Here is a 12,674-nt window from a genome sequence, read left to right as displayed (position 1 = left end):
CTCCACCTTCTCCTTTTTTCCTTCCTTGTTCTACTTTTTTCATGACCTCCTAGCTTCTATCTCTATTATCTGCTTCTTTCTTTCATCGCCATGGACTTTCTCTATTCATTTCACTCAGTGTTTCTTCATCATTATCCCATATCCACACATTCCTATTTATCCACATTCTGCCTTTCCTTATCCATACCGTGTTTGTTTTCACTCTTTGATTCAATGCTCTTTGTTTCATCATTCACTTTCTTCTTCTGTAATTCCACGTCATATTCTCCTCTATCCTGTCTTCCCCTCTCTTCAAAGTTTTCTTCTTTCTCAATATATCAACTTCTTCTTCCTCACTTCTCATTTTCACAATATACATACGCGCATAATATATATACGTGTTCCCCTCATCAGCTATTCCACTCTTTCTCTTTTTCTTGCTCTTTCATTCCTCTAATCACTATATTTCTCCTTCGTTTCGTCTTCTCTTCTACTCCCATTTTTCTTTTTACCTTTCTCAAGCTTTTAATTTTTCCATATTGGCTCTTTTTCTTTTTATTCACCTTTTTCTTTTTTTGATATTCTTCAACTACTTCCAAACCTTATCTTTTTCTTGTCGCCATAACAGCTCCAATTCATCCCACTTTTCCCTAACTTTTTTCATCTCCTCGCATACCGCATTCCCTTGATTTTTTATTCCATTCAGACCTCTGTTCGTTTCCTCTCGAAATCCTTTAATGAAATTTTCGAGGCCCTCCAGATCAACTTTCCTCTTTGCCTTATTTCTTTGTGGTGAAAACTTGTTTTACAACTTTTTCCGCAATTTCTCATCTCCCTGCTCATTTCCCTCTCTTCATATAAAACTAGTACCTTCTCATTATGATGTGAAAGTAAAAATTTTAGTAAAAATGTGTACAAAAAAACGAAATGTGATAGAAAAATGAATGAATTACAAACTTGAAAAAAATTTATTCAAAAACTTTTTAGTTAAAAAAACTATATCTTATATGTGATCACACGCTAAAAGCATTTTTTATATGCTGCGATTAAAAAAAGTTATAATTCCAAAAACATAAGAAAATATTGTTATAATGATCAGGTTTTCGTGGGAGTTCCTTACATTTATTCCAGTGAATGCTTCAGTTGAGCCAGGGTCAGATTTAGGGGTAAATGAACGATAGCGGACATCAGTTTAACTCATCAGATAAACAAGCTATATTTTCCTATAAATTTACAATGTAAATTAGAATCTAGGTTTGGGTGTGCGAGGTGTTGTAGTAGGCGCTGCTTCGGAATGAGCTTCTAGGTATGGTAGGGGTTGTAGGTCTATAAGACTCCATGCTTGTTGATGTGTAGCGCCCCACAAAGCGGCGGGAAATACTGGTCAATTACATGTTTCGCGGGTATCGGTAGTTAGCTGCAGACGGTTTTACGGTGCGGAAAGCTTAGCGGCATCCAAGGCTGGTTGGTTCGTCTTATGAGCTAAGGGAACCGAGAAATGCTAGGGAACTAGATACATGAGGGGGAAAAGAAGTGGAAAGGAAAGAAATTTTTGAAGGAGGTAAGATACATACGCCTTCCCTCTGTACAAGAAAAATTTAACTCTTTAAATATACAAGATATATTTTTCTATAAAAGTACAATGCTGTTATTTTGCTGTAGAGTCCGGATGACAATTTAAGGTAGTTTGATTGTGGTGACTCGTGTCTGTTAGTGAATAACTGAAACTCAATGTCAAGAAAAGTAGTAGAGAACTGTGTTCTGGCCGCCAGTACGGTACGGGCGAAATTAAAGCGGAGCAGAAGCGATAGAAAGAGAGAAGGTGTGTAATCAATTGTGCGTGCTATAAAGCGGTGTCTGCAAAGTAGGTGAAGAGAGAATTAACTTTGTACCTGCAGTGAGATCGATATTTAACAAGGAGATGGGTCGATTCCTGAGCCGGTCTCTCTCGGAGAATCGGTAATCGGTACAGTGCGTGTCGCGGGTCGCTTGAGAAATGACTACAGTTGCAACTGCAGTCGTATATCGAGTGGGTGTCAGAAAACTTTTGCGGTGTTGCACGTTGGTCCTGAGTGGTTCGGTTATGAACCAACTTACCGCTTGGCCAGGTGGACAGGTATACGTGCGCCTATAGTGGAGAGATCAGTCAGTTCGACGGGAGCAAGCGTTCCGTGGTATTCAGCCTGTCGCTTTCGGCGAACTGCCCAGAAGTGCGATTGCGAGTTCTTGTAACGTTTTTTATGCGGACAACCGCAGGATTTCGCCGGCAGCGGGTGCTAACCTGAAAAACTGCACCTGATTTCAGCGAAATCGATGTAAAATTTTAGCCACAACGACGTCTCATGACCGTAAGATAGGTGGTTACACTCTGTAATGGAATCAATACGACGATCCGGAAAAAGTCTCATGCATTTCAAAGACACGGAGCGACCCAAGGTTGATCGCCGTCTGCATTTTTCCCGCACGTGTTTTAGCATATTGTTCACCCGCAGGGATGCTGCTCAGGCTACTAGCCAGTGAAAACTTGGCACCTCCAAGAGCGCCGATGATAAGGACTATTAGTTCAACAGAATATTTCGGGTACAATCGTCGTAACTCCCTTGTACCTCTCTTTCTTTTATACTCCTTGGCTATGATGTTTTTGTCAGCTGGTGCCAAACATTCGATAACAAACATGGTTCGCTTCTCGAAGCCAAGAAGAACCATGTCAGGCCTCGAGTGTGCAACAAAAGAATTGTCGAGAATATAAAGTTCCAGTATATGCGGCACTTCTCATTCTCGACAATTGACTCAATTTCCCTAGGAGCATTTAGAAGAGCGATATTAAGGTTAATGCCGTAAGAGTGACAGAGATGGTAATAAGGCACTCTTAATGCCGCATTGTGCCTCTGGATGTAGGTTGTTACCGCATGAGTTGGACAACTAGATAGTATGTGTACCAAGTGCTCGGTGTGTGCATGGCACGTCCTGCAGCTATCATCGGGAATGTTTTGGCTCAAAATGTGGTGACGATATGTTAAGATAGAAATGGCACCGTCTTGAGATTCCAAAATGAAAACCTCTATGCTAGACTTCAATCCGGAAGTGCTAGAGATAGTGGCAATAATGTTAGGCAAAAGAGGAGTGGGCTCATGGTGTCGCCCTGAAAGACACCTCTCTGAAAGGTGACCTCGTTAGTTGTCACACGATTCTTTCAGATGAGATATTAAATCTGGTTTTCCAAAGCGGCATCAATCTCTCTATGCACCTAACGATTTGCGGATGAACCTTCAAGCTTTCCAAAAGACGGATGATAAGTCTGGGAATTCGAATCAAAATCTTTCCGATAATTAATCCAGGCCATCGATACGTCACGCTTTTTTTAACGGCGTTGTTCATACATTTCTTGCCAGACAGGTTCAATTGCCCGAACAATCCTATCATTTAAGATATCTGTGAATATCTTATACAGTGTGTTCAGACAGGTGATTGGCCTGTAATTTTTCGGGTCAGCTGAGTTGCCTATTTTCGGCAGGAGTAGTGTGCGCCCTTCCACCAACCTCTCTGGAATTGGTTTATCCGACTTTAAATATGAGTTGAAAATACGGGACAAATGCTCATGGGTTGAAGGAAACTTCTTCCACCAGAACGTCCAGGCTATGTTGCACTTCGTAGAATTCTCTCCAAAATAATTCGACCGCCTATGGTTTGGGCAGTTAGTTGACAGTAACTGGGGGGTCTTGAAAGAGTCAAGATGAATTAGAGAGAAACTGTAGATTTCCCCTGACCCACCTCTCTCACCGCTCTAGACTTCTCTTAGCGCCGGATAGTATCCGTATCCTCTCAACAATATGCAGTCTGATGGTCAGCAGCTTTGACTCGTTAAATGTATGATAACGGGTCCGGAGTTCGCACGCAAACTTTCGAACTTTAGCGGTAATATTCCTGTTAGATATGATGTAGTCAATCACGCCCTGAATGTGGGACGCGTACTGTCTTGTCCAGTCTATCCTTATGACGAGTGGATGCAAGATTTTTTTGGTCTTACGATCGACCGTTGGTTTTGTTTTGACATGGCTTCGCAGACGTTGTAGCGAAAAGTGTGATAGCACCGGGTGTTTCTCGCCGCACACAGCATGCAGTCGTGCCACGTAACCCTGCTTAGGGGCCTCATTCGCAGCGTAGCACTCTAGCAGGTCGCGATTTAGTTGCTCCGTCCACCTAAAGGTCCCGACATTTCGTAGATCCATCGCATTGAATCCGTCTTCATTGGCTCCACCAGCTTCAGAGTAATCGGTATTGTTGGCTGACCCCTTGTTCGTCCATCTTTGTAGAGCCCCGCATGCAAGGATAAGGCTGCGTACACTGAGAGGTCGCCCGATATCCCAGAGTCACCGTTCTAGACACATCACCTAAGTGCCATTCAGCTTTCGGCACGGTTTTCACACCTCCGCTTGAAACTTTCAAATAGTTTGAAATATGGGCTATCTAATATATAAAAAATGTTATGAATCAAAATTTCATCCTTCTGATGAGTACATACACTGATGTTAAAATCCGTAATTGTAATGAATTAACACAACGGAGAAATTAGCTTCCCGAATTTCAGCACATTCACTTGCAATTCGGTCAATCATATTCTCACGTGTTGTGGGTTTTTCTTTGTATACTTCGTCTTTCCGATAGCCCCACAAAAAGAAATCTGTTGAAGCAAGATCTGGCGATCTTGTCGGCCAATTTATCGGACCGCCTTTACCAATATAACGACAATTGAAGTCACGATTGAGAGCTTCTCGTACTCCAAAATGTCTTGATATTTTAGACCATTTAAGATGCCTTCAATAATCTGGGGACCGATCAGTTTGTTGCCAATTATTCCACACCGTACGTTGACAGTCCATGGACGCTGGTGTTCGACTTCACGAAGCCACTGCGGATTTTCAATACTCCTGTAGAGCATGTTGTGTCGATTAACTATTCCATGGTTCGTAAAAGACGACTCGTCAGAGGATGACAAATAACGAAAAAAGTTGGGATTTTGTTGTATTTGTTCACGTGTCCAATGACAAAAAGCTATCCGATTTTATAAATCAACGCCATGAAGTTCTTGATGTAAAGAAACATAATAGGGATGAAATTCATCACGTTTCAAAATCTTCCAAAGGATTATTTCCAAGGATTATTGGCCACTGAAGCTAATACAGCAATTTTATTATTTTCTCCATTGACTCTTGTTATACGGATCTTTTTCTTAGGTACGATAAAATGAAGCACGTGACACAATTCTATTTGGAAAACGCTAAGTGTAGAGATTAACAGCATTATCAAGATTTCTTCCAGCTTCTCCATACAGTAAAACCATTTCAATTTATTCTCGTACGGTTAGATACTCCATTGTAAAGTAGTATTCGTAATAATCATATAACATAATAATTACTGCTCAAAAACGGATATACATTTCGGCATGGTTTTTAAAATAATAATTACCAAAGAGATCCGAAGCGCTATTGCCCTTATTTTTAACCGAATTCAAAAAGAAGGAGGTTCTACCTATATTCGTCGCGATAAATCTTTTGGTTTCATTCAAATAGTCTGATACCTAGTATCGTTGTAAGATGAAACTTAATCTTTCAAAATAGCTATCTATTTGTAATTCCTCTGTAAGCTAAATTGCATCAACATTTTATTCTTTAAAGTACGATTAAATTGCTCGCAAATGGATGCTTTTAAATTACAAAATGTCGAGTACGAATTTATCTTGTATCGCTTCATAAGATTTTCAAAATGTAAGTTATAAAATTCTTTGCCTCTATCAATATGTACATTTTTCGGTATGCGTCCTTTGTCAAGTATAGATTCCATAGCTGCAGCTACATCTTCACCCTTCTTGAATTTAGCTGGATTAGACTAAGCCAATTTTAAAAATATATCAATTACAGTCGAGATGTACTTGTATCCTTTGTTTTCTTTTGTATAAGTTTGCATTTCATAAAGATCCGCTTATCAAGTCCCATCGATGCTACGGATATCAAAGTGTCGACGTTGGTAGTCTCTTCTAGCAGACCTACGTACTATGGAGTAGTATTTAGTACTATAGAGCAAGAGCATCAGTCGACAACAAGCTGTCAAAGGGATAACACCTCAAAACGTGCTGCTGCTGAAAAGGCACAATTTTAGTTTCTAATGCCATCTTTCATTTGTTTGAAGAAGAAAGATATGAAATAATTTCAATAGAAATTGATAGAAATAAAAATTGTGGTCTCACTAGTCTCATGAAAAATTATGTATCTCTAAATCCTAGACAATCACGTTTCATACAAAATACTGGTTGGCTTGAAATAAATGATAATAATCAATCACTAACCATCGCCACAGGTTACTTTGATGTAGCCATACCTCTTAGCATGATATTTGGTTTTGCTGAGCATTGTCAAAAAATCATTGTCAATGCTAAACATGAACCATGAAGGAGGTTTCATCCATCGTATTGAATTATTTTAATTAACTTATAACATTCTAATCTCATCAGTCACTTGACTTAGTCCGTGGCTATGATGTATCACCGGGTTTACCCGAGTAAAATTTTAATAAAAACACATAAATAATAATAATAATAATAATTGGTTAGACACTCGGACTTCACCTCAGAGGTTCGGGGTTCGATCCCTTAGCCGGTACCTCTAGAAATTTTTCAATGTACCTTTACCGAGGTTCTGGTGGTTCGGAACCCACCTTAACCTGTAGGTCCCCCCATCGTGTACTTGACTGCAACCCAGTCCGTCAATGATGGGGTAAAAACCAGGCTTTGTCCAATATGTCTGGGCAGACTGCTCTCATCAGATCAGTTGATTGCATTATAAAAATGTGTCCGTGACTGATGATATATACCGGGACAGCCCCGTGAAAAAATGATCAAATAAAAAATCCAACTCTAACCAAAAATGCCTTCGACATGTTGGGCAGTATAAGCCTTTGACAACATTTCAAAGAGACTCGTTGGCTCAGTTGGTTAGACACTCGGACTTCACCTCAGAGGTCCGGGATTCGATGCCGGATCGTTGACCTCTAGAAATTTTTCAATCCACCTTTACCGAGGTTTTGGTGGTTCGGAACCCACCTTAAGCTGTAGGTCCCCCCATCGTGTACTTGACTGCAACCCAGTCCGTCAATGAAGGGGTAAAAACCAGGCTTTGTCCGATATGTCTGAGTAGACTGCTCTCATCAGATCACTTGATTGCATTATAAAAATGCGTCCATGACTGATGATATATACCGGGACAGCCCCGTGCAAAAATGGTCAAATAAAAAATCTAACTCTAGCCAAAAATGCTTTCGACATGTTGGGCAGTATAAGCCTGTGACAACATTTCAACACAGAAATGTTTTAATAATAATAATAATAATAATAATAATAATAATAAGTGCGAATAGTAGATAAGCGTATGATTGGTTGGTGAACATCGTTGACATTGGAATATTCGGTCTGCTGGATCAGGTTGCATCCAACAGTTACATCAGTTAAGGAAAATGATAAGCATCTAATTTTTCAATTAGAAGTAATTTTTCTTTAAAAATGTTATTTTCAGGTTGCATTAAATAAAAAAGAACAATTTAGATTCAATTGATTTTCTTTTATTCACAATAACTTGTATTTTACAAATAATCTCACAGTTTTAAGATTTCTTCTTCTTCCAATTTACATATATACTTCTTTTGTTGCTATTTCCAATAATATATATTTTATTTACAGCTGTATGTAGATTATAGACTATATCTTCCACATCAGAGATCCTAGGTCTAGGTCTCTATCTCTACCACTAGTCCTAGGTCTCTATCTCTATGTCTCTCACTCCCCGAATCATACATCTACATCACTCGTCATGTTAATCATCTCGATTGTTTCTACACAAATATACAAGTTTTTTTAGAATCGCTGTAAATAATCTCAACTCTCCTTTGAGAATTTAATTTTTTTTTTAAATGAACATTAGTTTTTATCAACATCCATTGCCTCCTGTGATTGGATTTTGTAGCCCCATGTAAGTGTGTCTTATCATCTCGCCAGCTGAGGGCGATCTTGTTTTGCTCCATCGAGTGAACTTCATGTTTTCGGTTTTGAATTATCCGTTGAGGTCGGGTGAGAGTTTTATAATGTAGCAAAGTTTGCCTATAGTCCTCGAACGTAATCCCATCTTCCCTCCCACTTTGTTACTAATCTGACATCTTTGTGCTTCCTTACGTTCTCCATAGTTTTTCCGCAGGCAGAGTTGTACATGAGTTTGAAGAAATTTTGTTTAAATTCATTTTTTGCCTTCTTTTTCAAATCAGTATTCAAATCAATATAGACTTTCAGCCAGGCTTTTGCTTGTATTCTAAGACTTAATGAATTTTAACAAGCTTCATTCCCATTTTTAAATACTGTTTTAATTTCTGATAATGGAGAACGTAATTTTCTTTTGATTTCAAATTAGTAATTAGTTTCGGGATTTTAGATGTTGGAAGAGGAGGTACACAATGCTCTAGAGATAATGGTAGGTCTTTATCTAAATCATGGAGTTCTTCAGGATGTTCCAAATCTACTTCAAGAATATAACCTATTTCTAACTCATCGGGAATGTTGAAAATTTGTGTTCGTTTTCAAAATCAGTGAACCATTTAAAGTTGCTGTAGGGTAAAGATTAGCTCATAGCTTTACCGTATTGATTGTTTATATCGAAATAAGGGAAATAAGTGCTGTATAGTAGTGTAATGGATCCCAATTTTAATTTTCAATGCAGAGACATCTAAAACTTTAAATAATGTCTGCCAAGAGAAAACCATCATTTTTCAAGTATAAATCCGAATATTCATCTAACGTTTGTAAGTTAAATTTGTTCCAGATATTGCATTCATGATTATAATCTTGTTTTGAAATACCCTCATCATTTAATTTAGAATAAAATTCCTCTTTTGCTGGAAGACAATCTTCATCTAATTTCTGCCAATTATCAACATAATCGTATGGAAATACAAGCTTGTTAATGATTCAAACTCATCATCATTGTTTGAATATTTTCTTGTAATCAATTTTTCATCATTACTAAGATTTGAAGCTAATTTGGAGAGGCTACTTAGCATAAATCGAAAAGAGTCTATGAATCTGAGTTTAACTTTTTGTTACCTTTTTGGCAACCTTTTTGTGAAGGTTATATATTTTTCCTTGTTGACAGGTAATAATGAGATATCACTCTAAAAAATTGTTGCCAATTCTTTGATGAAAAAGTGAGAATCGTAGCCAGATAATTTGCGTTACACCAGGCATGAGAAGGGCACGCATTTTCCTGTAAAATGGGCATGATCACGATCTTTAACATCATCTTTCTGAAAATCTTGTTCGCAAATATGACAAGCTTTTGCGTTTTGAAAATCATGCTCTTGCTTTAATGTTACGAGTTTCATTGGAACTGGATTTTTAAAATAAGAATCTACTTTTTCGGCTAACTTTTTCAACTAAAGGACAAACTACGTAATAATGTCCTTTCCACGATAAACTTGAGGTTCAGATTGCGAATCGTCAAAACTGCATTTTTGGAATAAGCAACTCTTGTAGGTATATGTTTCTGATAAGTATTTCCATGCATATTGGTAACTGGCTCTAACACTCTAGGTCAGCATATACTGCAAGTTGAACCACTTATCTTTGTATTTATAATTTTTAAATTTCAAAATGTTATCCTTTTCTGTGGGGAGTATTAGTGCGCAATTATTATTCAGATTATCACAATGAATTTTATGCTTTTAAAGAGATTTTTCAAATTTAAAGTGACACAAACATCTCTCACAAAAGTAAGTGCGCTACTTCGCTTTTGTAATCTGTGATTTTACTGGTCTAGATAGATTTTCGATTAAAGCAAAATGATACACTTCTACATCTGAATCAAAGTTAGTATTTTTAATCTTAAAAAGGTGTATAGTAGTTTTTTAAAGATTTTTCCTAGCTTAAAAAAACTGGAACAATTTCCTCTTTCTTACTGTATTTACCAGACTCTAATGCGTATAAATTTATACTTAAACCGTTTATTTTCTAAAATTTTGGAATATCCTCAAGAGTAATTGGAAACTTGATGTCATTATATTTAAGTTCTGAACCATCAAGCTTAGAATAAGAAGTAGTTCGATCTGAATGGGTTTTAGCAGGATGAAGAGCTGCCATTACTGAACAGAGAAAACACTACGAGTCTTTATTTTTAATATTAACCACAGCTTTTTTCTCTGTATGAAATCAGGTAATTTAGTGAAAATTGAAGCTCCAACTTGAAAAGCGGCGTATCTATTTATGTTAACTGTTAAGCTAATAATTTATATTAATCCCCACTCTAAATCTGATGTTTTTAAATTTTAACTTCAACTTGTTAACGATTTTATCCTCAAACCATTCACCAATATTTGTAGACGTTAGAATAGGACTTTTTTTAGTGCAAACACGTTTTGCCTCGATTTATTCCTCCCCTCCCACTAATGCCTTGAAAATAATTGAATTCAACGGAAGCTTTTATATTACCTATAATATTAATTGCATTCTTAATTCGCGAAATACACATGCGTTTACAATCATCCAAAAATACTTGTAAATCTTTATGAATTAAATTTTTTGTAGGAGTCCTGTTCTTATTCGTGTTCGAGACGCGCTTGCTACATCATCCCAACTCACCCTCTCACTCAGTTTCTTCAAAGCTTTACTCATACCAGTTCCTTTCTTAAGCAACTTCTTGAATTTTCTGCTTGCAGTCTTCAGTTCACCAATTAACGTCATAATCGCATGATTTTGGTCCACAGATATCAGAATGTTCTTCCTCAATATTTGGTTTAATATTTGGATGTTTTTAGTTCCAGCCTTTGTTCACAATCTAATTTCGTCAGCTGCTGGGGGTGACTTCTCGAGTATAAGTGGATATCCCATCTTCATGATTTGTAGAACTTTTTTTACATTTTTCGAAATCCATTTTTAACTTTAAATGGAATCCGCTAACAGTTATAAAACCACTGTGTAGATTTCCAGTTATTTGAGGTTATGTAAGTCCTGTTATGAGCTGATAACACTTATAGGAACACTGCGTAGATTTTAAGTTATTTAAAAGATTAAGTAAGACTTGTTATTAACTGATGACACTTATGGATACACTACACATATTTAAAGTTATTTGAGATTATGTGAGTATTGTTATTAACTGATGCAATCACCGAAAAACTGTACTTTGATATAGATCTTAGAGCGTTTCATACTTCAAACCTACTTGTGGTTGCTTACCAATACAATAATAAAAAACAGAGAGTGCACCGCTTAATGATGCCAATATTGGTGAAATATGTCAAAAATATCGATAAGGATGCCAGGAATCATGATGATGTCATCAGAATGGAATTTTGTTTACCGAGAATTGTTATAATATCACGAGAGTGGTTGCAGATCTTGGAAATTTTCAATGACGCACCATTGCGATAAAACGTATAATACATATTATTTTATAGTGAAAAATTTAATTTCCGGGAATAGCAGGTATTACATAGCCTAATATTGCGATATCATATCTCATATCATATTCCATATTTTTGTGGCTGAAAAGTTCCACTCCCATGATTTTTAAGTATTCATTTCCAATATCAATATTGTTGATTGGATGCTTCAAAACTGTGATTCCTAAGTCAGCACAAGGAGCGAAAACAATCTTACAGCCTTCTGCGCTCTAGCCGCAAGTTTTCTATTCGTACGGAAAAAAGTGGTCCAGAAACCCCGCTACTTATCTACTGATTCCAATTTAACATTTCGAACTTGCCCCCATCCCCAGCCCCAGAGGAGGTTTCCCAGTACATGCGAAGTGGATAAGATTTCTGCTTGCACACGAGTGCTGAGTTACATAGAATCATACGACTGCGGAGAATCTGCGCGTTGCCAGGAGTCAGCGCACCCACTGTGAACAGCAGCGAATAGCGCACGACCAGTACTGAGTCGTGAAACTCTGATATCGATGGGGCCGTACCAAGCTGCGGGGAAATTAACTAGCACCTATCTCACTTCCTTGCGGTTCCTCTCACTCCACCAATACTCAGTTGCAATACTCTGACACTAGTGGCGCTTCGACACTCACTTGAAACGATGAACGGAGACGCCACTCTGTACGTCATTATTTATTCTGACATCAAAGGAAACACTTAGCTACAAAGGCTCTCTAAAACTAAAATTAACGACATCGGATCCAGAAACGGATTAAATTGAGTAAAATAAAGGGAGTAACGCAAGGGGCCCGACAGTTGCCAGGTAGGCACTTTTGTTTCTTTTTGCTGTCTGGTAAAGATAGTAATTTGTCACGTTTCAACGTCGTGTGTCGATGTTGTAAACAAACCCCATTGAAAATAGTTAATTGCTGACCTCGGGCAAGGTCATATCAATCTTTTAAAGTAGTAAAGTAGCGTCAGTGTATTCCGTATTGGTTAAATAAGGGGTATAATTCACGCCAGTATCAATGAACATTTAAACGAAATGGCTTCTTACCTTCCACACTTTATCGGAGCGGTCGGATCAGCGAAAGCATTTCTCAGTCTTGCGGTTATGTTAGTAGTTTTGCTGTAAAACTTCCTGGCTCCCTCTTGGAAAATTGTTGGACTTATATATGAGCCCAACTTGGCATTTAAAATCATATAAATTGCTAAAAATGAATAAATGGACAAAAGTGCAGTTA

General features: G+C 37.6%; 1 long non-coding RNA gene across 1 annotated transcript in view; it reads right to left on the bottom strand.

Moving 5' to 3' along the window:
• Window positions 1-12,674, bottom strand: part of LOC117169651 — a 28,431-nt gene that overhangs the window by 15,323 nt on the left and 434 nt on the right. The window contains exon 2 of the long non-coding RNA XR_004466697.1: window positions 12,488-12,641. This is a non-coding gene — a long non-coding RNA (uncharacterized LOC117169651). The remainder of the gene's footprint in view (window positions 1-12,487; window positions 12,642-12,674) is intronic.

The sequence above is a fragment of the Belonocnema kinseyi genome, chromosome 3 (assembly GCF_010883055.1).
Source record: "Belonocnema kinseyi isolate 2016_QV_RU_SX_M_011 chromosome 3, B_treatae_v1, whole genome shotgun sequence".
In the NCBI taxonomy this organism is placed as follows: domain Eukaryota; kingdom Metazoa; phylum Arthropoda; class Insecta; order Hymenoptera; family Cynipidae; genus Belonocnema; species Belonocnema kinseyi.
This window is presented reverse-complemented; position numbering and strand designations above follow the sequence as displayed.